This window comes from Ranitomeya variabilis, chromosome 4 (genome assembly GCF_051348905.1).
Source record: "Ranitomeya variabilis isolate aRanVar5 chromosome 4, aRanVar5.hap1, whole genome shotgun sequence".
Taxonomy (NCBI): domain Eukaryota; kingdom Metazoa; phylum Chordata; class Amphibia; order Anura; family Dendrobatidae; genus Ranitomeya; species Ranitomeya variabilis.
The window spans coordinates 748,720,186-748,748,015 of record NC_135235.1 but is presented as its reverse complement, the minus strand read 5'-3'; the positions used below and the strand labels follow the sequence as shown (position 1 = coordinate 748,748,015).

Below are 27,830 nucleotides of genomic sequence, written 5' to 3'. Positions count from 1 at the left end.
CCAGTGTCAAGTACCCACAGTCAGTGATGGTGTGGGGTGCCATGTCAGCTGCTGGTGTTGGTCCACTGTGTTTCATCAAGGGCAGGGTCAATGCAGCTAGCTATCAGGAGATTTTGGAGCACTTCATGCTTCCATCGGCTGAAATGCTTTATGGAGATGAAGATTTCATTTTTCAGCACGACCTGGCACCTGCTCACAGTGCCAAAACCACTGGTAAATGGTTTACTGACCATGGTATTACTGTGCTCAATTGGCCAGCCAACTCTCCTGACCTGAACCCCATAGAGAATCTGTGGGATATTGTGAAGAGAAAGTTGAGAGACGCAAGACCCAACACTCTGGATGAGCTTAAGGCCGCTATTGAAGCATCCTGGGCCTCCATAACATCTCAGCAGTGTCACAGGCTGATTGCCTCCATGCCACGCCGCATTGAAGCAGTCATTTCTGCCAAAGGATTCCCGACAAAGTATTGAGTGCATAACTGAACATTATTATTTGATGTTTTTTTTGTTTGTTATTAAAAAACACTTTTATTTGATTGGACGGGTGAAATATGCTAATTTATTGAGACAGGTTTTTTGGGTTATCAGGAGTTGTAGGCCAAAATCATCAGTATTAAAACAATAAAAGACCTGACAAATTTCAGTTGGTGGATAATGAATCTATAATATATGAAAGTTTAATTGTAATCATTACATTATGGTAAATAATGAAATTTAACACTATATGCTAATTTTTTGAGAAGGACCTGTATGGTCAAATCGTATCGACCTCATGAGATTGAGCAATCCTCAAGACCATTCGGAGGACAGTCAATCTTCTGGCTTTCATTGATTTCTTGTAGAAATTTTATTTCTTGGAGTATTTCTGATCCTTCTTCTGAAAGCCTTGAACCCCAAGCCTTCTTCTGAAAATCTTTTAAACCAAAGATGCCTAGTAAATGTGTGAAGAATTAATAGCCACGACCTTGAGGTCCTTGATCGAACATTTCCCCAGGTTCCAATCTGAAGAGCTTAACTATGTCCTTGGTTTCTGAATACACCCTCAAAATAGAAGACAAGTAATGGACTTGGTTAAACATCATGACCCGTAAGAGGTCAATTTTAAATGATGTCTCTTGATGTGTTGGAAAAATATGGCATAGGTCTCGTCAGCCAGACTTGTACTCTTACAAATTCTATGGTTAAATCTATAGTCTTGCCCTCTGAGCTTTTTGACCCTTTTTCAGAAGAGAAGGATGGTGTGACCCTTCTCCATGGACCTTCAGCAGTTGTTTCAATGTTTTTAGCTACTGTGCATAGTATTGGTCTTCTCAATTGCTGCCTCCATCAATCCACATGGAAATACTTGTATTCGGTGCCTTTTAGAATGTTCTACATATAACACATCTTCAGAAAGTTTCCTCGTTGACTTTAAGGAAATTTCTGAACATTGATGTAAAAAACCTACAATCATGCTAACATTTTGGTCAAGTCTACAAGCTTGGGGCCAACTCTCAAATGCCCTTGTAAACGAATACAAGGAATACGAGGACCACCAGAAGAACACAGAGAGTTTGGCCAAAGAAATGTCTCACTTGACCTTTACAGATTTCAATGTTTTTAGATTGTTGTAAATATTTCTGTGAATATTTAGTCTCGAAATAACATATCTGGAGACTAATTCTTGAAAAAATTGACCTCATCCCACCATAAGAAAAGAAAGTGGTGGTTCCGGAGTCATCTTATCATTGTGAGGCACCGTGGCTTGTGCTATAGAGGTCCTAGAAGACATTCCATCATTTCCCATTCATCCTGACTGTGTTGGTCAATATTCTGGAATACAATTCATGAACCAGGAATCCCAGGATGAACAGGCATAACTGCTCATTCATAACCATTTGATAGGTAATGATTTCCTAATGGTCTTATGAATAGACTGGGAGGGAGAGGGGAGTCGCCATCTTGTCCTCTTTACTCCAGGCCTTGTCCTTTTAAAGAAATAACAAGCTTGTAAGTTGATAAGTTTCTATGATGATAGCGATGGCGGATGATGAAGCTGCGACCCGCGAGCCAACGCTTGTATAAACAGACAGACAGATTCATTATACGGGGCGATAATTCCTCTAATCACAAACTTTGACTGCGGCATCAGGGTCTCCGGATCCATCAAATATGGGGATTTGGAGACATGTAAACAGCGGACTGTGGAAAGATGGAGGATTACGTCATCAGCCAGCCGCTCGGGTCACCTTACACCATGTCCCAGTTCTCACAGCTACTTTTCTAGGTTTATTTCTTTCAAGGGAAAGTGGGTGACAACCAAAGTGGGCACAAGTTGTAGCCCTCACTGTGCTCTTCTCTGTGCCCCTCTCTGTACCCCTTTCTATGCCCTTCTCTGTGCTCCTCTCTTTGCTCCTTTCTATGCCACTCTCTGTGCCCTTCTCTTTGCTCCTTTCTGTGACTCTCTCAGAGAGGGGCACAGAGAGATCTCTGTGCCCCTCTTTGTGGCCTTCTCGGTGCCCCTCTCTGTGCCCTTCTCTTTGCTCCTATCTGTGCTCCTCTCTGTGCCCCTTTCTGTGCCCCTTTCTGTGCCCCTCTCTGTGCCCCATTCTGTGCCCCTCTATGTGGCCTTCTCTGTTCCCCTCTCTGTGCCCCTTTCTGTGCCCCTCTCTGTGCCCCTCTCTGTGCCCCTTTCTGTGCCCCTCTCTGTGCCCCTCTCTGTGCCCTTCTCTGTGCCCCTCTCTATGCCCCTCTTTGTGGCCTTCTCTGTTCCCCTCTCTGTGCCCCTCTTTGTGGCCTTCTCTGTTCCCCTCTCTGTGCCCCTCTCTGTGCCCCTCTCTATGCCCCTCTTTGTGGCCTTCTCTGTTCCCCTCTCTGTGCCCCTCTCTATGCCCCTCTTTATGGCCTTCTCTGTTCCCCTCTCTGTGCCCCTCTCTGTGCCCTTCTTTTTGCTCCTTTCTGCCCCTCTCTGTGCCTCTTTCTTTGCTCTTTTCCATGACCATCTCTGTGCCCCTCTCTCTGTCCTCTCTGCCCTTCTCTGGACAGCTTGTTAGTAAGGACATTTCTTTCTGACATGAGCTGCTTCCAGTCTCCCATTCTCCATGTAGGAGCAGGACAGGAGCTGTCAGCGACACGTCTCCACAGCGTCATCCTGAAATGACACATTGACACGCAGCTGTGGAAATGACAGCAATGCTCGTATCACTGGGCACTGCCACCCCCAGTACACCGTCCGTCACACTACACCCACCTCTACATACTGCAGTTAGGGGAAGATATGTCTATTGACGGGTCACTGTGTGTATCTAGTCCTCTCCTGTGTGATACTGACTGGTGAGCCGAGTATCTAATCCTCTCCTGTGTAATACTGACTGCTGAGCCGTGTATCTAATCCTCTCCTGTGTAATACTGACTGCTGAGCCGTGTATCTAATCCTCTCCTGTGTGATACTGACTGCTGAGCCAGGTATCTAATCCTCTCCTGTGTAATACTGACTGCTGAGCCGTGTATCTAATCCTCTCCTGTGTGATACTGACTGCTGAGCTGTGTGTCTAATCCAGTTGGAGCGCCCCCACACCGCCGCAGGGCCGAGGGGTACCCGGAGCCGGGCCTCTGAGTCTCAGTTCTGGGGTTGTCACGGTGGCTAGACCCGGTCCGTGGCCCTGTCTGTCAGTGGGGGACGTCCGGTGCAATAAGTGGTGTTGTAACGGTGCAGTTGTGGGGTGCAGGTCGCGGTAAATAATGAGGACACCAGGTTGCAGTCTCTTTACCTCTTTACTGAAGGTTTTGGAGACCTCAGTCCAGAGCGCTGTTAACTGGGTTGTCAGAGACCGGCCGGTCCAAAGGCACATCAGGAGTTCTCTTTACAGGTGGGAATCAGTGTCTACCTTCTAGCGCTATGTGTTGTAGTTCTTCCCTGCTGAGCTCCCGGGATAGTCCTCACAACTGTTTCTGTCTGTCTCTGATGTTCGCTTTCTCCGTCCCCCAGATGATATGGTAGGACGCACCCGTATGACGGGGTAGGCCTGGAGTTCTTCCGGGACCCTAGAGTCGCCCCTCTCCCACAGCTGCCTCCGTTGTCTGCTTAGGTGTTAAGTGAGACAGCCAACCTGTAATTAGCTGTCCGGCCGTGGTTTGCAGTAGTACTTAAAGTCTCTTACTTGCTCGGCATTCCGGCCACCGACTGTTTGCGCCTCAGAAGGATGTTGCCTCGGTCTAACAGCACGACTCCTTCTGGTTCTAATTCCTCTTTACTGTATTCCCGTTGTTCACTGGTTTGTTCTGCTCTGAGGAGTCTGCCAGGATCCCATCCCTGACAGGTCCTCTCACTAGCTCTTCCCAGCTACTTCTCCCTGTCTTCCTGTCCAACCCCCAGTTTTACCAGAGTTGTGAGGAGTGGCCTACTAGATAGGACCACCCCCCCTGGTGGCCGGAGTGTGAAGTGTGGTGTGAGTGTACCTGGTCAGAGAAACTCCTTAGTGCAATCAGACGTACCATAGCTCCCCATAGTGGCGGAGCCACAGTACTGCAACAACCAGGACTCTGGGGTGCTGCACTCCCCCCCGGTTAAATCCAGTACTCCGGGACTGGGAAAACAAGAACAATAATACATGTTAACAGGAAACACACAAATTTTTGAAATAGCATAACAATTGAACATAACTATGCTTCCCTTTACGGGAGGTGAGGATTCTTGAACGTTGCAAAAGTTAGGTCATGCACAGTTTATGACTCTCAGTTCAGTGGTTGAAACAGCGGGGACCCCGGGTAAACAAAGGGGTCCCCCTTATGAAAGTTTTTGAGCAATTCACCGTCCATTACTCTAGTGTCCATTTAAAAACCTGTAACAAAAAGATATGCATACAAACATTTTCAATTAAATAGCAGCCCTTATCAATACCTCCAAGTTTTGTAGCGGAGGGGAGTTTGATTTTGAGTGCTGCGTGTGGACCTTCGCAGCGCAGGGGTTGCTATTGGCCTAACAGGGCCCGCTATGCTTGCTACCGCTGGTGTAGTGCACTGTCTTCTAACTACACTTCTAGTGAGTCTGGGTAGCACTGGCAGGTTGGGGCTCTCAGAGCTGCGGTAATCAACAGTGGGTACAGCAGATTCACTGATAGCAGAGGGAGGATTTGCCGGCTCAATGGTTGGCATGGCTTCATCAGGTAAGGCTTGTTGAGGTAGCGGGGCCAGATGATCTGGTACCACCATCGTTTCTGGCGGGTCCGGCTGTTGAAACATTATGACAGGTACCACGACGGCTTGGTTTATCTGAGTCCAGGACTGGGGAAAGTCACCAAGGACAGTATGGAACATCTTCTCCTTTTCCACCGGCGGGGCGATTTCTGGGGCCGTGCCCCTCTCTTTTAACTTATCGGGGCAGACTTTAAGGTGATCCCTGGATACCGCTGTCGAGGTCTCCCCTCTGTCCTTGCTGATGAGACAGACCTTTGTGTTGTCGAAGTCGGATGGCAGGATGGTATACGGTTCTGCTTCCCATTGGTCATCGAGCTTGTGTAATCTCCTCTTTCGTTTAAGTACTTGCTCACCAGGTGACAGGGGAATCGCAGGAGCGTGTTGGTTGTAGTCCCTTTCTTGCTTCTGCCTAGCCTGGGCGAGACTTCTCTCTACACACTCCTGTACTTCGCGGTACCTTCGCTGCCTTTCTGCATCCCAATCTGCATCCGGCGAGGTATCTTCGGGTACTAGGACCCCCATGTCCAGATCAACGGGTAACCGACTAGACCTTCCTCGCATCAGGTACGCTGGAGTACAGTTGGTGGAACTTACTGGGATGTGGTTGTACATATCCACCAAGTCAGGCAACTTTGTCGGCCACAGGTTCCGTTCCTCCACAGGCAAGGTCTTCAATAAATTGATTACTACCTGGTTCATCTTCTCGCACATCCCGTTGGTTTGAGGGTGGTACGGTGTAGTTCTGATCTTCTTACACCCGTACAACTGGCAGAATTCTTGGAACACTTCCGCTTCGAATGCAGGCCCCTGATCGGTCAGTACTTTCTCTGGGTAGCCATGGGGCCTACAAAAGTGCTGCTGGAAGGCCCTGGCGGCAGTCCTAGCTGTTAGATCCTTGACAGGCACAACCACCAAAAACCTGGAGTAGTGGTCCACGATGGTAAGGGCGTAGATATAGCCCGACCGGCTAGGTGTCAGCTTCACATGATCCAGCGCGACCAGTTCGAGCGGCCGTTTGGTGATGATAGGCCGCAGGGGAGCCCGTTGACTGTCACGGTCCTTCCTGCGCAGACTACATGGACCACACTCCCGACACCACTTCTCAATGGTTCTCTTCATGCCAATCCAATAGAACCTCCCTCGGAGCAGCTTCTCCAGCTTCCTCCATCCGAAGTGTCCGGCTCCATCATGGTAGACTCCCAGAACCATGGGCGCATCTCGCCTTGGCACCACTATCTGCCACACCAATTCATGAGTACGTGGGTCGATGCTCCTCCTGCACAACTTGCCATCATGGATAAACAGTTTGCTTCTCCCCTTCCACAGCTGTTGGGTTTCTTGTGGATCATCTGGGCCAGGGTGCAACCCAGCCTGCGTCAAGAGTTCCTTCACCTGATGGACCGCGGGGTCACTATCCTGGGTTTCTGCCCATCCGTGGTGGGGCAGGGGATTCAGCATGGCATCCGGTTGGTTCTTGTGCCTGTTCTTCACATGGTGAGAGTTCTGAGTGGCTTTGGGGCGATGGAAGGCAGGCAGCTCCACCTCTTCAAGTGCCTCCGGGTCTTCTCCCACTTCTGGTAAATTGGGCATTCGGGACAGAGCATCGGCATTGGCATTCTGGTGTCCTGCCCGATATTTGATGGTGAAATCATAGTTGGACAGCCGGACCATCCACCGCTGTTCCAAAGCCCCGAGTTTGGCAGTATCCAGATGCGTTAGCGGATTGTTGTCCGTGAAGACGGTGAATTTCGCGGAGGCCAGGTAGTGCTTAAACCTCTCTGTCACTGCCCAGACAAGGGCAAGGAATTCCAGTTTGAAGGAACTGTAGTTGTCAGGGTTCCTTTCCGTGGGACGGAGTTTCCTGCTGGCGTAAGCGATCACTCTTTCTTTGCCTTTCTGGACTTGAGACAGCACGGCTCCTAGTCCCACATTACTGGCATCTGTGTACAGCACAAACGGTTGGTCGTATTCGGGGTAAGCCAGTACCTCTTCTCCCGTCAGCGCCGACTTCAAGCAGGTGAAGGATTCCTCCAGCTCCCCGTTCCAGTCAAAGGGGGTGTTCTTCCCCTTGGTCTTCTTTGGTTGGCCCACCAACAGGTTTTGCAAGGGTGCGGCCTTCTTGGTGAAGTCTTTAATGAACCTCCGGTAATAGCCTACCAGCCCGAGGAACTGCCGGACTTCGTGGAGGTCACTGGGCTTTGGCCAGTCCTTGATCACTGTGACCTTGTCGGGGTCTGGGGCCACTCCTTCAGCGCTCACCACATGGCCCAGGTACTGCACTTTAGGTTTCAGCAGATGACACTTGGACGGTTTCACTTTTAGGCCGAAGTTGGACAAGGCTTCAAACACCTCGGCCAGGTGCTTCAGATGGTCTTCGTAGGTTTTAGAGAAGACTATGACGTCATCCAGATATAGCAGCACGGTTTCAAAGTTCAGGTGTCCCAGGCAGCACTCCATCATCCTCTGGAACGTTCCGGGAGCATTGCACAATCCGAAGGGCATGTAGTTGAACTCACAGAGACCCATTGGCGTCGTGAAGGCCGTCTTCTCTTTGTCCGCCTCCGCTACAGGAACCTGCCAGTACCCACTGGTGAGATCTAAGGTAGAGAAGTAGTTAGCAGATTTTAAGGCAGCCAGAGACTCCTCTATCCTGGGCAGTGGGTATGCGTCCTTATATGTAATGCGATTCAACTGCCTGTAATCAACACACATCCTCATTGTACCATCTTTCTTTTTAACAAGGACTAACGGAGCTGCCCAGGGGCTACAGCTGTCTCTCACCACCCCAGCCTCCTTCATTTCCCGTAACATGTCCTTGGCACACTGGTAATGAGCTGGGGGTACAGGGCGATATCTCTCTTTTATGGGTCGGTGATCTCCCGTGGGGATGTGATGTTGGATCCCTTTCACCTGCCCAAAATCTGAGGGGTGTTTGCTGAATACCTGCTCGTACTCGTGTACCACCCTGTAAGCCCCCTGTATTTGATGAGATGGGGTAGAGTCAGTGCCCACATGCAATTCCCGACACCAGTCTTTCGAGTGCTCTGCAGAACCTTTGTTCTCCGCCACGTTTGACGGGACCAAGGGTTCAGGTGTCTGTATTACACTATTATTGACAGTGAACAGTTTGGCGAGTGTGGTATACTTGGTTAGGTGGACCTCTTCCTCCCCACAATTGAGGACACGTAGGGGCACTCTCCCCTGTCGGACGTCGACCACCCCCCGGGCTGTCAGAACAGTAGGCCTATTGTCTGAATATACGGGTTCTACCAAGGCCTGGTAGTCCTTACCCCTGAGGCCTATGGCTGCTCGACACCATATTAACATTTCACTCTTGGGGGGTATCGCGATGGGGTTTGAATCACTCACAGTGACACGACCAATCTCACCACCAGTCAGCTCTACCTGCTGTCTCTGCATCAGAGCTCTGATTTCCTTCTGCAGGGCACGTTGCTCACTGTGGCCAGCGGTTTCTGCCACCTGTTGCAACAAAACAATCACTTCTGCAAGACAATTTTCTATAACATTAGTACCAAGAGTCATCATGGGATTACATTCTCGACGATCAATATCTACAATCACAATCCCTTGGGCTTTCAATTCCACCCGCCCCACTTTGATGGTGACCTCCTTATACCCCACTTGTGGCAACGGCTGACCATTACTGGCGATTATGGTGAAATCATCGTCAGGGCCACGAGTAATATCAGCGTCCTCCCAATACCGTTTGTAGAGCACGTAAGGTATAGTCGTCACCTGAGAACCGGTGTCCAGCAAAGCATTCAAGGGGATTCCATCAATCACTACAGGGAGAACTGGTCGTCCTCCAATATACTTGGTTCTCCAATGCTGCGGGCCTGACCGTCCTACTCCTGGGGGTTGGCCCTTTGCCCCAGGGGTTGCTCGTTTAAAGGACAGTACCTTGCAAGATGGCCCACCTGGTGACAGCGGCGGCAGATGGGTCGTCCATCCTGGTGGAAACGATCGTCGGGCCGGCTCCTGGTCGGCGGAGTCCTCCTCTGTCGCATCCAAGGGACATCCTCCGGGCTGGAAGCCAACTGGATCTTCTCTTTGGGGGCCTCCTGTAGGGACTGCACCGTCCGGGCCAGGGCAGCAATGCTCTTGGTTAGCTCTTGCATCTGGAGACGGAGTCCTGCAGGGGAGTCGTCCTCGAAGCTCTGGGCGTCGGCCTCCGCGGCAACTGGGGTATCCGATGCCACCTCCTGGTGGTATGTGAGAGCGGGGCGCCTGGGTGGTACTGCGCGGCTGGGCTGTCGCTCCTGCAATGCCTGGATAGCTTTATCTTTAAACTGCGCAAAAGTCAAGTCTGGATTTTGCATGGCCAGGAAGTGCAATTGGCCCCGCTGGTGACTGCACAGGAGCCCCTCAATGAACCGCTCCTTCAGGATTTTATCCTCATCCTGCATGCTGCCGGGGTCACTCTGCTTAATGGCCCGCATCGCTTCCTGGAGATTAAGGGCATAGTCCCGTAAGCTATCCTGTGGCCTTTGTTTGCATCCATAAAAAGTCAGTTTAATTTCTGTAGCAGTGCGAGTATCAAAGGTGGCTTTAAGCTTGGCAAAAATCTGTTGTGCAGTTTCTTTATCCTCAGCGGGCCAGGATTTCAATTCTCTCAGAGCCGCCCCAAAGAGTTGGCCGGTTATCATATGGACCTTCTGAGGCTCGGTTAGGGGATAGAACTCGAGCAGGCTGCAGAGCCCCTCTTTAAAGTCAGTGAACGTATGCAACTCCCCAGAGTATCGCGGCAGCCAAGCCGCTCCGGGCAGGTACGGCATAGAGAAGGGCATTATGGCTTTTGTGTTAGCGGCAGCGTCCGGCTGGTTGGGAGGAACAGCGGGTTCTGCGGCTACCGGTGGTGGTATTAGGGCCGCGGCTCCGTCTGCTGCGGGGACCGGAGCTGCCCCTGCGTCCGCGGCTGCGACCGCCACCTCCTCTCCTCCCGACTCAGACATGGCTGTCCCTTCCTCCCACGAACCTGCTGGAGGTCGGAGTTCCTCTTCCGGGATTGGCGCCTTACCGCGCTTTCCGTTCCGCGCTTCTTTTGGCTGATTCCGCCCACGTAGCTAAGGCTCCTCCCTCCGTGCGCGGCAATGGCGAATTTTGGCGGTAAATGGCAATACACAGTCTTTTCAATAAAGTACAATTCAAGCGCAATAAATCACAGTTCCAAGGCACACATGACCTGATTCTTCAGGCTTAAGTAGATCCTGTTCGTGACGCCAAGTTGGAGCGCCCCCACACCGCCGCAGGGCCGAGGGGTACCCGGAGCCGGGCCTCTGGGTCTCAGTCCTGGGGTTGTCACGGTGGCTAGACCCGGTCCGTGGCCCTGTCTGTCAGTGGGGGACGTCCGGTGCAATAAGTGGTGTTGTAACGGTGCAGTTGTGGGGTGCAGGTCGCGGTAAATAATGAGGACACCAGGTTGCAGTCTCTTTACCTCTTTACTGAAGGTTTTGGAGACCTCAGTCCAGAGCGCTGTTAACTGGGTTGTCAGAGACCGGCCGGTCCAAAGGCACATCAGGAGTTCTCTTTACAGGTGGGAATCAGTGTCTACCTTCTAGCGCTATGTGTTGTAGTTCTTCCCTGCTGAGCTCCCGGGATAGTCCTCACAACTGTTTCTGTCTGTCTCTGATGTTCGCTTTCTCCGTCCCCCAGATGATATGGTAGGACGCGCCCGTATGACGGGGTAGGCCTGCAGTTCTTCCGGGACCCTAGAGTCGCCCCTCTCCCACAGCTGCCTCCGTTGTCTGCTTAGGTGTTAAGTGAGACAGCCAACCTGTAGTTAGCTGCCCTGCCGTGGTTTGCAATGTACTTAAAGTCTCTTACTTGCTCGGCGTTCCGGCCACCGACTGTTTGCGCCTCAGAAGGATGTTGCCTCGGTCTAACAGCACGATTCCTTCTGGTTCTAATTCCTCTTTACTGTATTCCCGTTGTTCACTGGTTTGTTCTGCTCTGAGGAGTCTGCCAGGATCCCATCCCTGACAGGTCCTCTCACTAGCTCTTCCCAGCTACTTCTCCCTGTCTTCCTGTCCAACCCCCAGTTTTACCAGAGTTGTGAGGAGTGGCCTACTAGATAGGACCACCCCCCCTGGTGGCCGGAGTGTGAAGTGTGGTGTGAGTGTACCTGGTCAGAGAAACTCCTTAGTGCAATCAGACGTACCATAGCTCCCCATAGTGGCGGAGCCACAGTACTGCAACAACCAGGACTCTGGGGTGCTGCACTATCCTATGTGATACTGACTGCTGAGCCGTGTATCTAATCCTATCCTGTGTGATACTGACTGCTGAGCCTTGTATCTAATCCTATCCTGTGTGATACTGACTGCTGAGCTGTATATCTAATCCTCTCCTGTGTGATACTGACTGCTGAGCTGTGTATCTAATTCCATCCTGTGTGATACTATCTGTCTGTGTATCTAATCCCATCCTGTGTGATACTGTCTGGCCGTGTAACTAATCCCATTATGTGTGATACTGTCTGATCGGTATCTAATCCCATCCTGTGTAATACTGTCTGGCCGTGTATCTAATCCCATTCTGTGTGATACTTTCTGGCCGCGTATCTAATCCCATCATGTGTGATACTATCTGGCCACGTATCTAATCCCATCCTGTGTGATACTGTCTGGCCATGTATCTAATCCCATCCTGTGTGATACTGTCTGGCTGCGTATCTAATCCCATCCTGTGTGATACTATCTGGCCGTGTATCTAATCCCATCATGTGTGATACTATCTGGCCACGTATCTAATCCCATCCTGTGTGATACTGTCTGGCTGTGTATCTAATCCCATCCTGTGTGATACTGTCTGGCTGCGTATCTAATCCCAACCTGTGTGATACTATCTGGCCGTGTATCTAATCCCATCCTGTGTGATACTATCTGGCCGTGTATCTAATCCCATCCTGTGTGATACTATCTGGCCACGTGTCTAATCCCATCCTGTGTGATACTGTCTGGCCGCGTATCTAATCCCATCATGGGTGATACTATCTGACCGCGTATCTAATCCCATCCTGTGTGATACTATCTGGCCACGTGTCTAATCCCATCCTGTGTGATACTTTCTGGCTGTGTATCTAATCCCATCCTGTGTGATACTGTCTGGCCGTGTATCTAATCCCATCATGTGTGATACTATCTGGCCGCGTATCTAATCCCATCCTGTGTGAAACTATCTTGCCGCGTATTTAATCCCATCATGTGTGACACTGTCTGGCCGTGTATCTAATCCCATCCTGTGTGATACTGTCAGGCTGCGTATATAATCCCATCCTGTGTGATACTCCCGGTGGTCCCAGCCCCTATATTGTATGCAGTGCCTCTCGTGGTGCTGTCCGCCCTCTGCCCCGGCAGTGCGGCCTGCAGCAGATGTCAGTGTGTCTCTGGCGTGCGCTCCGTGGTTGCACGGTTTACGAGGTGTGGCGCGTGCCGTCCAGACTCCGGCTGTTTGTCCCCCGATGCTCGTCTGCCGGAGTAAATACACTTTTATCTACATATAAACTATTGTGGCGCAGCTGAGCTACAGCCGCTTCCCGTAGAACGGCGCATTCCTCCCGCGCCCCGGGGACTGGCGAGAACTCATGATGGCTGCCCAGATCCTGACAGTTTAAAGGGGAAAACTAACAATACACAAAAGGATGCCGTGAAAAGTTTACTACGTTTCGCCATAAAGCAATGTTCTGGAGAAGTCAAGCGTCGCTTCCAAAAGTCATTCCTGTTCTTCCAGCTCATTGTTTTTTATATGTAGAGGCGCTGAACAAGACATCACGTAAGTCAAGAGAATCTGAGTCATTGTATGACGATGTTATTACAGTGACGAGCAAGATGGTGACAATATTCTTAACTTCTGACTTCCAGGCTCCATGTCTCTCCATGTTCCACTGCTCCGGAAGGGAGACCACGATAATTTTATAGATAATCATCTTCACTCTCTCACTGGTTCGAATCTAGGAGCCGCCATGAAGACGAGTTCCCAAGAAAAGTGAAACGGCATCATCCAGCTCATCGATAGCGGTGTCTCGGCCAAGAGAATCAAGGAGCCACTATGAAGACGAGTTCGCAAAAATAGAGAAACGGCATCATCCAGCTCATCGATAGCGCGGTCTCGGCCAAGAGAATCAAGGAGCCACTATTAAGACGAGTTCCCAAAAATAGAGAAACGGCATCATCCAGCTCATCGATAGCGCGGTCTCGGCCAAGAGAATCAAGGAGCCACTATTAAGACGAGTTCCCAAAAATAGAGAAACGGCATCATCCAGCTCATCGATAGCGCGGTCTCGGCCAAGAAAATCAAGGAGCCACCATGAAGACGAGTTCCCAAAAATAGAGAAACGGCATCATCCAGCTCATCATCTCGGCCAAGAAAATTGCCAAACTGCATCATGTGAGCATCATGCCTGTTGGAAGAATACGAAATGAAGTCCGTCCTTTCAGAAGCCAAGAGGTGGACGTTCAGGCAAAATATCATTGTCCCCAAGTCGGCCCATCGCAAGGTCTATCAGTTTGGGAGTGGAGGAGACTCGTATGCTTCATAGCAGTGAAATCACAGACGTCCATGTAAGCACCCTCCGACGTGCGTTACACAAGTCTGGAATGGTGGCCCGAAAAAAGGTGAAGAAGCCTTGACTTCTATATTGTCATAAGAAGTGTCGGCTTGAGTTTGCAAAAAAGTACGAAAAGTGGACAGTAGAAGACAGGAGACGGGTGATTTGGAGTGATGAGATAAAAGTCAATGATGGGTGGAAACAGGTCTGAAAGAAACAAGGAAAAACGGGACTAATGGATTGAGAAATTGAAGGAGCTGTCAAGTTCGGTGAAGGAAGCCTTATGATATGAGATTGTTTCACAGCCAAAGGCGTGGTGGTCTCAATGCTGAGCTATATGTGAGTGTCCTACAAGACGAGTTACTTCCGAGTACTATGGGGATGAAAAGGATGATTTGTTCCAGCAGGACAACGATCCGGAGCATACGGTGAGATTGGAGAAGATATGGGTCAATGACAATGAAGTAGAGGAGCTGGATTGTCCCCACAGTTCCCAGACCTCAACCCAATCCAACACTTGTGGGGAGAGGTGAAGAACAAGCTGTCTATACAAAGGTGACCAGAGGGCACCAACATGGGGAACGTGTAGGCAATTTTATTTGGGATTGCAATGTCAGTATTGTGTGGGAAATACAATATATCAGTATTATTTGAGCACTGTATGGCAGCATTGTTGGATAACGTATAGAAGTATTATTTGAGCACTGTATGAACGTATTTTTTATTCATTGTTTGGAAGCAATAATTTAGCATGAAGGAAAATTGTTATTTAGGCATTATTTGGAACTATTTTTTAGATACTGTATGGAAGTATTATATAGGCATTTCATGATGTTATTATTTATTCATTGGATAGCGGTATTGGTCAGCTATTTTATGGAGGCATTAAATAGTTAATTGAATTGTAGCATTATTAAGGAAAAGTATGGCGGTATAAGTAAGGCATTGTGTCAGTATTATTTAGGCATTGTATGGATCTGTTAGTTACAGTATACACTGTATGGAGATATTGTTTAGGCATTGTGTAGCATAATTATTATTTCACTTTATAACAGTATTTTTTATTCATTGTATGGGGGTATTTTGTAGGCTATGTATGGAGGCATTGCATGGGCATCATTCAGACATAGTATGGAGGTATTGGTTAGCAATTGTATGGCAATATTATTTATATTAACAAATTTTGCATAAATCAATAAACTAGGCACATATTAGAAACTTTCTAATATATTGTATCAGAGAATTCTTCTATTTTACCCACCTATGAGCCACTTCTTCTCCTCCCCTCTGCCTCTTGAACTCATCATCCACTCTGAAAAACAGCTCAATCCTTCCTACTCAAGACCAGATGGACTGCCAACATTGTATAGAGAGGAGAGGAGGAGTGAAGAGCAGAGTGAGAAAACAAACAAGAAGAGAGAGACACAGAGAAATCGTGCTGAGCTTTCTAACAAGTCTTTTGTCTCATCTTAAATGTGGATTCACATCTACACTGCTTAGTATTGCTGTATAATGTCCTACATGCTGTTGCTGTGTCTGTCTCAGGGTCAGCTGAGGAAAGAATATCAGGAACCCCTCATCCCTGTGTGTGTGTGCTTTGCTGAGGATGGGAGACAGTAGAGCAGTTAGTTTTCACCCACTAGCTCAGAGTCAAAGGCAAATTATGAGAGAACGTACAGAGGGGAAAAGTGGTAAAAATGCAGGAAACAAGTATTATAAATAAATAGTGTCATGTCCCATGTACACACATGTGCCCAACCCGTGCTGTAGTCTACATGGACAGCATGTAATTATTCTCTTGTTGGTCACCGGCAAAGATCACAGTCAAGTTGAAGGTCTGGATCACATTTAAGGTCAGGCTAAAAATCTCGGGGGTGGAGGGTTTACACTTGTCAAGGTCTCAAGAGTGGTTTGCAGAACTCAACCAAGTCAAGAGGAGGAACCTTGAGGAGACAGTTTGCACCCAAGTTTCTGCTGCTTATGTTAGGACAGGAGATCAAGTCATTACACACAAGAACGCTCAGTGATTGACCTAAGGAGAACGTCATTCAAGAAATAATTCTGAGAACCTTTTGTTGACCTGATTACTATACAGTGGGGAAAATAAGTACCGTATATACTCGAGTATAAGCCGACCCGAGTATAAGCCGACCCCCCTAATTTTGCCACAAAAAACTGGGAAAACTTATTGACTCGAGTATAAGCCTAGGGTGGAAAATGCAGCAGCTACCGGTGAATTTCAAAAATAAAAATAGATGCTCCATACCGTTCATTATGGCCCCATAGATGCTCCATATAAAGCTGTGCCACATATAATGCTCTGCACCGTTCATTATGGTCCCATAGATGCTCCACATAAAGCTGTGCCATATATAATGCTCTGCACCGTTCATTATGGCCCCATAGATGCTCCACATAAAGCTGTGCCATATATAATGCTCTGCACCGTTCATTATGGCCCCATAGATGCTCCATATAAAGCTGTGCCATATATAATGCTCTGCACCGTTCATTATGGCCCCATAGATGCTCCATAGAAAGCTGTGCCATATATAATGCTCTGCACCGTTCATTATGGCCCCATAGATGCTCCATATAAAGCTGTGCCATATATAATGCTCTGCACCGTTCATTATGGCCCCATAGATGCTCCACATAAAGCTGTGCCATATATAATGCTCTGCACCGTTCAGTATGGCCCCATAGATGCTCCATAGAAAGCTGTGCCACATATAATGCTCTGCACCGTTCATTATGGCCCCATAGATGCTCCACATAAAGCTGTGCCATATAGAATGCTCTGCACTGTTCATTATGGCCCCATAGATGCTCCACATAAAGCTGTGCCATATATAATGCTCTGCACCGTTCATTATGGCCCCATAGATGCTCCACAGAAAGCTGTGCCATATATAATGCTCTGCACCGTTCAGTATGGCCCCATAGAAGCTCCATAGAAAGCTGTGCCATATATAATGCTCTGCACCGTTCAGTATGGCCCCATAGAAGCTCCATAGAAAGCTGTGCCATATATAATGCTCTGCACCGTTCATTATGGTCCCATAGATGCTCCATGTAAAGCTGTGCCATATATAATGCTCTGCACCGTTCATTATGGCCCCATAGATGCTCCACAGAAAGCTGTGCCATATATAATGCTCTGCACCGTTCATTATGGCCCCATAGATGCTCCACATAAAGCTGTGCCATATATAATGCTCTGCACCGTTCATTATGGTCCCATAGATGCTCCACATAAAGCTGTGCCATATATAATGCTCTGCACCGTTCATTATGGTCCCATAGATGCTCCATAGAAAGCTGTGCCATATAGAATGCTCTGCACCGTTCATTATGGCCCCATAGATGCTCCACAGAAAGCTGTGCCATATATAATGCTCTGCACCGTTCATTATGGCCCCATAGATGCTCCACAGAAAGCTGTGCCATATATAATGCTCTGCACCGTTCAGTATGGCCCCATAGATGCTCCATAGAAAGCTGTGCCATATATAATGCTCTGCACCATTCAGTATGGCCCCATAGATGCTCCACAGAAAGCTGTGCCATATAGAATGCTCTGCACCGTTCATTATGGCCCCATAGATGCTCCATAGAAAGCTGTGCCACATATAATGCTCTGCACCGTTCATTATGGCCCCATAGATGCTCCACAGAAAGCTGTGCCATATAGAATGCTCTGCACCGTTCATTATGGCCCCATAGATGCTCCACAGAAAGCTGTGCCATATAGAATGCTCTGCACCGTTCATTATGGCCCCATAGATGCTCCACAGAAAGCTGTGCCACATATAATGCTCTGCACCGTTCATTATGGCCCCATAGATGCTCCACAGAAAGCTGTGCCATATAGAATGCTCTGCACCGTTCATTATTGCCCCATAGATGCTCCATATAAATCTGTGCAATATATAATGCTGCTGCTGCAATAAAAAAAAAAATGACATACTCACCTCTCTTGCTGCCCGCAGCTCCTCAGCGTCCCGTCTCTGCGTCTCTCCGCACTGACTGTTCAGGCAGAGGGCGGCGCACACACTAGTACGTCATTGCGCCCTCTGACCTGCACAGTCACTGCAAGAGGACGCGGAAGACGGAGCGGCACCCGGCGTGTGGAACGCGGACAGGTAACTGACATACATACCTGCTCCCGGCGTCCCTGGCTCCTTATCCCGGACAGCTGGTCTCCGGGTGCCGCAGCCTCTTCCTCTGTCAGCGGTCACCGTTACCGTCATTAGAGGAATGAATATGCGGCTCCACCCCTATGGGAGTGGAGTCCATATTCATAACTTTAATGAGCGGTCCCACGTGACCGCTGAACAGGGGAAGAGCTGCGGCACCGAAGACCGTGGGACGGGCAGGGGGAGCGCCAGGAGCACCGGGACTAGGTGAGTATGCGACAGTCCTCTCTCCCCCTCACCCGCTGACCCTACCGCCGATCATGACTCGAGTATAAGTCGAGAGGGGCACTTTCAGCCCAAAAATTGGGGCTGAAAATCTCGGCTTATACTCAAGTATATACGGTATTTGATATGCTGCCGGTTTTGCTAGTTTTCCTACCTACAAAGAATGGAGAGATCTGTAATTTTTATCGTAGGTACACTTCACCCATGAGAGACTAAATCTACAAATAAAAAAAACAGAAAATCACATTGTATGATTTCTACATAATTAAATTGCATGTTATTGCCTGAAATAAGTATTTGATCACCGACCAACCAGCAAGAATGCTGACTCTCACAGACCTGTTAGTTTTTCTATATGAAGCCTCCAAGGCTGCACTCATTGCTCCTGTTTGACCTTCTTACCTGTATAAAAGACACCTGTCCACACACTCAATCACACTTCAACGTCTCCACCATGGCCAAGACCAAAGAGCTGTCTAAGGACACCGGTGACAAAATTCTTGACCTGTACAAAGCTGGGATGGGCTACAGGACAAAAGGCAAGCAGCTTGGTGAGAAGGCAACAACTGTTGGAAGAACCACAAGATGACTGTCAATCTTCCTTGGTCTGAGGCTCCATGCAAGATCTCGCCTTGTGAGGTAAGGAATAGGATGATTCTGAGAGAGGTCCAGAATCAGCCCTGAACTGCACGTGAGGACCTGGTCAATAACCTGAAGAGAGCTGGGATCACAGTCTCAAACATTACCGTTAGTAACACACTGCGCCGTCATGGATTAAAATCCTGCAGAGCACGCAAGGTCCCCCTGCTCACGCCGGCACATGTGCAGGGCCGTTTGACGTTCACCCAGTACCGTCCCAACCGTGAAGCATGGTTTGGGAAACATCATACTTTGGGGGTGTTTTCTGTGAAGGGAAGAGGACGACTGCACCGTATTGAAGGGAGGATGATGGGGTCATGTATCATGAGATTTAGGCCAACAACCTTATTCCCTCGGTGAGAGCATTGAAGATGGGTCGTGGCTGGGTCTTCCAACATGACAATGACCCAAAACACACAGCCAGGGCAACTAGGGACATTAAAGTCTTGGAGTGACCTAGCCAGTCTCCAGACCTGAACCCAATAGAAAATGTTTGGAGGGAGCTGAAACTCAATGTTGACCAGCCACAGCCCCGAAACCTGAAAGATCTGGAAAAAATCTGTATGGAGGAGTGGGCCAAAATGCCTGCTGCAGTGTGTGCAAACCTGGTCAAGAACTACAGGAACCGTCTGACCTCTGTAATTGCAAACAAAGGTTTCTTGACCAAATATTAAGTTCTGTTTTTCTATTGTATCAAATACTTATTTTATGCAATAAAATGCAAATTAATTATGTAACAATCATACAATGTGATTTTCTGGATTTTATTTTACATTCTGTCTCTCACAGGTGAAGTGTACCTACAAGAAAAATTACAGACCTCTCCATTCTTTTTGGTGGGAAAACTTACACAATTGGCAGTGTATCAAATACTTATTTTCCCCACTGTAAATAATTTCAATTCTGTTGGGACCAGAATTTTGAGATGTTCTGATGTTGGTTCAAAATCCATGGGTTAAATTGCAGCCAGTTTTTGAATGTTCTGCAAGACAGAGATCAAAAGAAATGAGACGGCTATGTGTATAGTCTTTCCACTGAAAGCTTTCAAGTGGCACCAGGGCTAAATCACCAGTGGTGGAGGAGATGAAGGTGAGCACTCATCCCACTTCAGGGTTTTGGTCCCCACCTAAAAACCTAGTACTGCCACATCTCAGTGGCCTAATTAAGCAGTGGACAAAGTGACCGGAACCTACCACAAGCCCTGTCCTCCTATCTTTACAGAGTGAGCAGACTGGTGGGACAAAGGGGACATTTACACATTCCTCAGAAATCTAAAGCAGAACTGTAGGACAGGTTTGGAACTTTGGTTGGGGCTCCTGTAAAGATTAAGATCTCCGGTTGAGGACCACTTAGGAAGGTCATCTTTGTTATTTAAAGTGGACTTGTCACGTGACATAACTATGTAACCTGGTTCTCCTGAATTTGACACTGTTTTACTTTTGTTCCTGAGCCTCTCCATTCCTGAGATATGGTCTTCTCTTCTCCTCTTCACTGTATATGAATTTTGTCTTTTTGGCCAACTAGGTGTGGTCCTCAAGAAGACACCCATAAAGGTGAGTTGAGGAACCCACCAACTTAGTCAAAAAGACTCGATTTATATAAAGGAAAAAAAGGGCCATATCTCAGGAATGAAGAGGCTCAGGAACAAAAGAAAAACAGCCCTGGAATCAGGAGAACAGCGACATTTACACCAGGTATATAAAAAAATACATACTTATAGCAAGTGACTTGTCCTTTTTAACTGCAATATCTGTGTCCATCTAGGCAGCCTTTCTTACAATGGTGAGATGACCATGCATGACTGGAAAGGATCAATAAAGGACTTTACAAAGACTACGTGATGAAGGCCCAAAGCACGTGAATCATGTGCCCTCCATATAATCCCATTCTGTTGACCATCCCTGTAACTGCAGATAAATTACCATCAATCAAAGGAGGGCCTTGTTATGAGCAATCAATTTTAGTACCAATTTTTTTCCAATCAAACTAATTCTTTCCAGAAAATCTCAATTTACATACGTAGCCCCTCTTATCTGATCATGGTAGGTCATTACAAGCCGAGGATGTAACAGTGATGATGTCAGGCCAGTGACCTAACACTGATTCTCCATGTCGGGAGCAGAACTCGGAGGATTATGTTTCAGTTTAAGAGGAAAAGTAGAAACAGATGTGAGAAGTAGCGAGGACAAGAAGCCAGGATTAAGATGTAAAACTCCCCGTGGATGGAGGGAATCAGCTTAGCGTTGGGGATAATTTACACCACTGACATCACCGTTCTTCTCTATGTGTGAATCCAATGAGACTCAAGATCTGAAGCTGAGACTCGTTATGTAAATATGGGAATGTAAATATTTAAGACAATATTAGAATATGATCATAGACGTAATCTACAGGCTCCGGGGCTAGCGGTCACCAAGCCAACACCCTTGGACTGTTTGATCCATCAAAGAAGTCTACCACAAATCAAGTCATCTCCACAGTAGTTCAGTACCTGAGAACAACGTTGTCTCTGTCCAACTTGGAATGGGACTTGAGAGCTTCAAGTTCCGGTTCTAGATGTGGATCTTAATGACATTGGGGACCTCAGCTGTAAGAACTCCCATGTTCTGCTTAATTACCATGTTTCTCATGAATAGCACAATGGGGGAGGTCTAAGCGCTCATTACTTCTCTGGTATCTGAACACAGTTCCATGAGGGCTTATTTCCTGGTTCTGGTCAAGTTCTGCTCTATCATTGAAAGGCAAAAGAAATGGCTTAAAATTTTGACCGTTGTGGAGCTACCATGCATCTCTGTGACCTACAAAAGGCTTCTGCATCCTCCTCTTCAAGCTCAGGAGGATCCAGGGGCTTGATAGTGTCATTAGCCACATATACTGATATTTGGGTCTCCTCCTGAGCTTGGAACCCCATCCTTTTCCTGCTAAATTTGGGCCAATAAATATTCCAGTTCATCAAAATTATGAGAAAAGTATTTTTAGCATGAGAAACCTCACACCTGCGCTGAAATCTCTGACCTACAACTCTAGCTTGCACTCATAGTCTCCATCTGTGTTGCGACCGATGCCAATGCCCTCCTCCGGCTGATAATAAGAAAGGTATGAAAATGTCTAGTTTTGCATAGATGCTCCAAGAGAAGAACATGGAGTGCGGTTGACTCACACTGAATAAAGAATATCTAAAGATAACTCACTAATTTTCTTTGGGTCAAGATGCCAGAACTTTATCACTTTTGCTTGCTATAGTTGTGCTCAAAAGTTTACATACCCTGGCAGAATTTTTGCTTTCTTGGCCTTTTTTCCGAGAATATGAATGATAGATAACACCAATACTTTTTCTCCACTCATGGTTAGTGGTTGGGTGAAGCCATTTATTGTCACACTACTGTGTTTTCTCTTCTTAAATCATAATGACAACCCAAAACATCCAAATGACCCTGATCAAAAGTTCACATACCCATTTCTTAATACCGTGTATTGCCCCCTCTAACATCAATGACAGCTTGAAGTCTTTTGTGGTAGTTGTGGATAAAGTTCTTTATTTTCTCAGATGGTAATGTACCCACTCTTCTTGGCAAAAAGCCTCCAGTTCCTGTAAATTCCTGGGCTGTCTAGCATGAACTGTGCGCTTGAGATCTCCCCAGAGTGGCTCAATGATATTGAGGTCAGGAGACTGAGATGGCCACTCCAGAACCTTCACTTTGTTCTGCTGTAGCCAATGACAGGTCGACTTGGCCATATGTTTTTGATCGTTGTCATGTTGTAATTTCCAAGTACATCCCATGCGCAGCTTCCAGGCTGATGAGTGCAAATTTGCCTCCAGTATTTGCTGATAATATGCTGCATTCATCTTTCCTTCAACTTTGACCAAGTTTCCTGTGCCTTTGTAGCTTAGACATCCCCAAAACATCAGCGATTCACCTCCATGCTTTACAGTAGGAATGGTGTTCCTTTCATCATAGGCCTTGTTGACCTCTCTCCAAATGTAACGTTTATGGCTGTTGCCTTTGACCTCTCTCCAAATGTAATGTTTATGGTTGTTGCCAAAAAGTTAAATTTTGGTCTCATCACTCCAAATTACCTTGTTCCAGAAGTTTTGAGGCTTGTCACTGTGTTGTTTTGCGTATTGTAGGCGAGATACTTTGTGGCATTTGAGCAGTAATGGCTTTCTTCTGGCGACTTGATCATGCAGCCCATTTTTCTTCAAGTGCCTCCTTATTGTGCATCTTGAAACAGCCACACCGCTAGTTTTCAGAGAGTCCTGTATTTCAGCTGATGTTATTTGTGGGTCTTTCTTTGCATCCCGAATAATAATTTGCCTGGCAGTTGTGGACGCCATTTTTGTGGTCTACCTGACAGTGGTTTTGTTTTTACAGAGCCCCTGATTTTCCATTTGTTAATCACAGTTTGAACACTGCTGACTGGCATTATCAATTCCTTGGATATCTTTTTGTATCCCTTTCCTGTTTTATACAGTTTAACTACCTTTTCCAGTAGATCAGTTGACAATACTTTTGCTTTCCTCATGATTCACAATTCAGTGGCTGGATGAAAGATGCAAGAGTCTGTCTGGATCCCAAAAACTCTCAGCTTTTATGATCACACACTGATTACAACCAAACAGGTCACAGGTGAGGATGTTACCTTTAGTAGCCATTCACACCTATTTATGTCAACTTCTGTGCATGTGATCAGGCCAAAATCACCAGGGTATATGTCATGCTCGCGCTCTGACTGGTTGGCACGAGAGAGGGGGTGTGGCCCCACTGTGCCACAAACCAGACTACCCTGGAAGGGGTGTGACTAAGTAGCTACCTTGGTGTTCACTGGAGCCTTTGATGGTGAGGTCAGACTTGTGCGACAGGTAGCTACCAGCTACCACTCCAGGGTGGTGTCTGGCTGTGGCTACTGATCCCACTGAGGGATGGAACACTGGCAGGCAGACAGGTGGAACGCCCACCAGGGCCGTGGGGTACCCAGTACCCGGTACCGGGTCTGGTGTTCACAGGGGAATGTCACGGTGGTGACCCGGTCCGTGGCCCTAGGTGCCCATGTAAAAGGGGAAATTGAATAAAGTTTATGTTCATGACTCCACCTGTGGTGTTCGGTCAGTGGGTCCCGACGCTGCTTAAAGGGGTCCTCTGGGGTGATGGTATGCAGCAAGATGGTGACGCTTCCCACAGGTGAAGCGGGGTCCCCAGGGCTTCCCAGGTGTAGGGCACCAATGGTGTGGTGGAAGGTATGGCATAAAACGATGACACAAGTTTGCAGTCTTTCCTGCTTTACTGATGGTAGTAGTCCTCAGTTCAGGGGTCCAGGGTACCAAGTGCAGGGTAGCTATGGTCCGGCCGGCTAGGAGGCAATAGGAGATCTCTCTCCCAGGTGAGGTCCATAAGCCTTTCCTACTTGCACTATTTTAGTTGGCGAGGTCCCTGCCGCTTGAAACTTGGTTGCAAATTCCCCTCTCTCCTGTCCTAAGACAAATGTCTGTACGATAGGCAGTACGAGCCGGTTTATAGGGTTTCTATCATGACCCGTGCTCTCAGGTTATTGCTTCACCTCAGACTTGATGCGGGCAATTGACATATGCCCTCCGGTTCACTCATCCTGTTAGAACAACACGACCTCGGGCTCCCGGTAACCGGTTTCTGCGCTCTGGCTCCTAGGGTGTCCTTCCGCTGTTCCCCGAAAGGAAGGCAACATCCCTGCAACAACCGGTTATCTGGGGTGTTGCACAGGCACAGCTGAGACACTGGCAGCCGGGCGCGGCTGAGACATTGGCAGGCAGACACGGCTGAGACAAAAGGGACAGGAACTGTCTCGGAAGCACAGGAACACGGACAGGTGTGAGTGATATATGGGAACAGGAAGGGACCTGTTCAGACTGTAGGAGCAGGGACTGATTCAGGGAGGACAAAGACCCGCGAGGTACAGAACGAGAGCGGAGCAGAACTGCAAGGAGCGGAGCAGGGCATGACTGCAAGGAGCAGGGTAGAACCGCAAGGAGCGGAGCAGGGCAGAACCGCAAGGAGCAGAGCAAAGAGAGGAGCAAAGCCAGAGGGTGCAGAGCAGAGTGCAGAACAAAGTCACAGGATGCAGAGCAAGGTCGCAGAGTGCAGAGCCGAGAGCAGAGCAAAGCCGCAGGGTGCAGAGCGAAGAGCAGAGCAAGGTCGCAGAGTGCGGAGCCGAGAGCAGAGAAAAGCCACAGGGTATGGAGCAAAGAGCAGAGCAAGGTTGCAGAGTGTGGAGCCGAGAGCAGAGCAAAGCCACAGGGTGTGGAGCAAAGAGCAAAGCAAGGCCACAGAGTGCAGTGCCGAGAGCAGAGCAAAGCTGCAGGGTGCAGAGCAAAGAGCAGAGCAAGGTCACAAAGTGCAGAGCTAAGAGCAGAGAAAAGCCGCAGGGTGAGGAGCAGAGCTGTAAGGTGAGCAGCAGAGCAGGACAGGGCTGAGCAGGAAGGAGTGAACACAAGGGAAAACAGTGGAATAGGAAAGGCTACTGACAAGGATGCGAACGGACACAGGAATAGGACTAAGTTCAGACACGGAACAGAACAAGGACTCGGACCAGGCTACTAAGCCCCACTGGGTGGCTGACACAAGGGACACAGGTACAGGCCAGGGTACGAAGCCTCCTTGGGTGGCTAACACAAGAGTAATAGCAGGACAAGACCTGGCACCTCAGCAGCAAGACACTGCTGAGGAAGTAAGTTGCTCAGGTATTCCCCTAGGGGTGAGAATGCCTTAAGTACTTGAGGCCTCTTGCAATTGGATGGGGAAACCTTAGGAAGGTGCACACTGACACTACAAGAATCAGGAAGTGCCAGGGCCGCCGCCCTAAGCACACAGCCAGGAAGAATGCAAAGAGCAGGCAGGAGACGTGAGGCACACAGCATGGAGCCGGCAGCAGACAGAGCTCACTGCATGGCCCGGAGTAGTGAGTAAGTTGGTGTGTAATGCAAGTGGGGGATGGGAGGCCATGCAGAGTTGTTAGAGTATGTGAACTTTGTATCAGGGTCATTTGGATGTTTTGGGTAGTCATTATGATTTAAGAAGAGATAACACAGTAGTTTGACAATAAATGGCTTCACCCAACCACTAACCATGAGTGGAGAAAACATTCTGATGTTATCATTCATATTCAGTGAAAAAAAGACAATGTAGTATATAAACTTTTGAGCACAACTGTTTAAGACTAAGCATTCTGTTGATACCAGATTATTTGTGCTGAAACCATGGGAAAGTTAAAACCAATTTTTCAATGTTCTTCAAGAAAAAGTAATTTCTGAAAAAGATCAATGGAGGTCTGGCATTTTGGATCACGACCAACCTCAAATACAGGGGGGTTTCGGTAATGCACTAAAAATGGAGAAGTGGTTAAATCTCTGCCGGAGACATGCCCTAAAGAGAACATTTGTGACTGACAGACACCATTAATGGAAAACCACAAAAGTAATGTTCGAATATGACTATGACATGAGGGACGATTACTGAGAGGGAAAAATGTTTTATATTTTCCAAATTTTCATTATTTAGAAACATTGACTTTTTTGCCATAGATATTTCTCGCTTCTTTTCAGTCAAGGTGACCTCAGTGACCTTGACATTTGGCATCTTTACTGACAATACAGTGAAGGATACAGTATCCGATCAGACGAGGAGCGAGGCCTCCAAGCAGGTAAATCTGTGACCGGCTGGGTGGGCCAACTGTTTCTAATGCTTTGTTCTTAGCTTGCAGCCAAAGTTTTCCTCTTTAGAGTAGATTTACTGTCTCAAGTCTCAGCTGTTGAAAAGTGACCAAACTCGGAGGCTGCCAACAACTTCTCTATGTCCATCCCCTTAGCTCAGTCTTGCAGGCTTTCGATTAGTCCATTAAACTTTTTGGTAAAGTTTAGGATACTGAGTCACGTCTGAACCTCTGTTATGTGCAGTGTTTGCATGCTATCTGTTACTCTCCCTGGGTTCAGCTGTGGTCTCCTTGTGACACCACCATCCATGTCCGATTGCTCCTCAGTGATTCCTACACTCTGCCCTGGCCCTGAAACTCTTGTCCTAAACGCCGATAGCTGCATCTCGATGAGATCGGTTCTGGTGACCTGTTTACAGGAGATTCCTTCCTTCTTGCTTTTGTTGCTGTTTCTTACCTCCATCTTGTTTTGCATCATTACTTGGTCAAGCTTCTGTCTGACCTGTTCGATTTGACACCTGTTACTCATTACTGACCCCTGGTCCATACTCTGATTTAAAATTCTGTCTTCACTGATTTGTCACATCCTAACGGCTTTCACAATTCTTACCCCTGCCTACACTACAGTTCTCCTAGGATTTCTGCCCCACTTGCTGACCATTCAGGAAACCTCAACCTATAAATCTGAATGTGGAATTTCTCACCTGTCTACTCAGAACCCAACCCTATCTTCCATATTTGTTATAACTTTAGTTCATATTTTACCCATCGTGCAGATCATGAGCATGTAAATAATTAGATTACTGAGTTTTCTGCCCAACATTATTCATGTGTTGAATACTGATTTAATTTACCAGTACCATCAGAAGAAAAGAAGAAAAAACATGTGGGTAAAGGTCTTTAGCACCCTACATGGGACCCATGGGCACACGCAACCTTAGTTTCTAATATCCTAATATGTTCAGCTTTATTGTTGTACAGTTGTGCACAAAACCACAGCCCTAACCTAACCCTAGCCCTAAGCTAACCTTAGCCCTAAACTAACCTTAGCCATAACCCTAGCCCTAAACTAACCTTAGCTCTAACCCTAGCCCTAAGCTAACCTTAGCCCTAAACTAACCTTAGCCATAACCCTAACCATAAACTAACCTTACCTCTAACCCTAGCCCTAAACTAACCTTAGCCCTAAGCTAACCTTAGCCATAACCCTAGCCCTAAACTTACCTGAGCCATAACCCTAGCCATAAACTAACCTTAGTCCTAGCCCTGCCCTAAACTAACCTTAGTCCTAACCCTATCCCTAAATTAACCTTAGTCGTAACCCTAGCCCTAAACTAACCTTAG

General features: G+C 47.8%; 1 long non-coding RNA gene across 1 annotated transcript in view; it reads left to right on the top strand.

The window, feature by feature from the left end:
• Positions 1-27,830, top strand: part of LOC143769360 (uncharacterized) — a 437,338-nt gene that overhangs the window by 379,423 nt on the left and 30,085 nt on the right. The window lies entirely within an intron of this gene.